Here is a 2,143-nt window from a genome sequence, read left to right as displayed (position 1 = left end):
TTTTTTGGCGGAACCGGGTATTGAACTCAGGCCCTTCCGCTTGCCAGGGTATGTTTCCCTTTCTATGCACTACCATCTACTCGCTATTTTAGTTCTCCGAAGATCGCACAGTTCCTATTATCTCTGTGGCTGTTTGGGACCCTGCGCCCTAATCCTATATGTGACAGGAGGGATGTCTTATTAGGCCCAGAAAACCCGAGCAATTCTAGGAAAAGGATCTATGCCCTGAGCAACTACACACTTAAAAACATCCGAGTAGAGACTTATCACCCCATGAACGGGTACTCCATCCGCGGCGCTTCAGTGGTTTACGTACCTGCCAATCTTCTGCGAAGGCGAAAATCTCGCTCGCCATTGGGTAGCAAGTCCTCCGTCGCGTTTCCTCAGCGATTGACAAACAACGCTATCCAATGAGAAGGGCGCGCTGGCCTGATCCGCCCATGAGAGCCCCACGCTTGCACCTACACCTGCGCAGGTCGGCTTGCGGGTGGCGCCGCAGCTGTGCCTCGGCTTGGCTAGGCTTTTGCGCGGCCTCGAGTCCTAGGTGGCCCCAAAGCGTGGGGCCTCACGCTCAGCCTTTGTACGAGCTTCGTTTTTTTCTGACCCCCCCAGGAGACACCCCGACTCCATGCACCCCCCGGCGACACACACAGCCTTTGCCTCCTTTTCGCGCTGGCCTATTGCCCAGCGACCTGTGAGGCCGAGTTGCGCACACCCATCCTCCCCAGGGCGGCTTTGGCTCTTGGGCGACTCTGAGGAAGGGAGGAGGCGAGATTGGCCCGACTCAGCACCCGGCGCTAAGAGGATCCGAACAAACCGAACTCGCCTCTGGGCTTGCGGGACAAAAATCATTTCTCGCCCCAGCCCCAGGTGGGGCCCTGCCAACCCCAGATGGGGCCGGATGAGTGCAAGCATCTCTGCCCTATGTTAATGCATTCGGGCTGCAATCTGGGCTTTTGCAAACTCGCCTTAAATAGTTTAATCACAACTCTGCAGAAGAGGACGGCGGCAGGCTCAGCGCCTTCAGTGATTGATCCCATTCACCTGGGAACTGTGTCAAGCGCAGCTGGCCGGGCGCATCCTCAGCGCTGCTGCGAGGTGAAGAGGGGGAGGGCGGGGAGAGGCAGCTGGCAAGGAGGAGTAAAATTAAGCAAATTGTTTCAGGAAGAAAAGACTCAGCGAAAGAAAAAGGCAAGGCACATAGGATTCAGATTTGAATATGGAGTGATGTGAATTGGCCCTTGGCACTTGGAGACATTCATGGTGCGTGGCTTTCCACACAGAGTGAGCCAGGGGATGTAGGGCTGAGAGAAATAGATTCAGTTTTCGCTTTCAAGGCGAAATGAAAGGGCCTTCGCTTCCTTTTTAGAGTTGGGAGTGCAGAGCAGGGTGCTGTGGCCTTGCAGGTGTTCTGTCCTTTGTCTTCGAGATAACTGCGGAGGAGACTCGAAAGATATTGAAGATAAGCCAGTGCTTCAATAGAACAAAAGATTAATAGAAATTTTTCTAAAAGAGGCAAGCAAGGGGGCCGGGGAGATAGCTCAGTAGAATAAGCGCTTCCCTGGCAAGCGCAAGGGCCTGAGTTCAATCCCTGGTTCCGCCAAAAAAAAAAAAAAAGCGACAAGCAAATGACTTATAAGCACCTGTAAAGATGGGTATTATGGACATATACTAAAATGAGGGGTGCCTGGGATGTAAATCAGGGTAAAAGCCCTGGGTTTAACACACACACACACACACACACACACTACCTAGCAATTTGGTATAATTTGTTAAAATTTAAACAAGGTATACTCTGATTCAGAGCCCACTTCCTGACACCTGCCCTAGAGAGATACTGGAGAAACCTATCAAGGCAGGTCTGAAGGATTCTCACCCTAGCATCTCTGTGGGCAAAAAAAATTAGGACTAGCAGGACACTGGGTGATACTGTGTAGGAACCTGCAAGACAAGATGGTGAAGTACAGCAAGCAGCTGCAGCACAACTGGGTATAATGAGCTTGTTTGTGTTACATGTTTCACAAATATTACATAATTAGAGAAGAGTATGTGTTCGGAGCTGCAGAGATAGCTCAGCGGTCTAAGCACCTGCCTAGGCAAGTACAAGGACTGGGGTTCAATCCCTGGTACCACATGCTGTGCG

Source organism: Octodon degus, unplaced genomic scaffold (assembly GCF_000260255.1).
Source record: "Octodon degus isolate 3935 unplaced genomic scaffold, OctDeg1.0 scaffold00033, whole genome shotgun sequence".
In the NCBI taxonomy this organism is placed as follows: Eukaryota; Metazoa; Chordata; class Mammalia; order Rodentia; family Octodontidae; genus Octodon; species Octodon degus.
Note: the sequence above shows the minus strand (reverse complement) of the source record.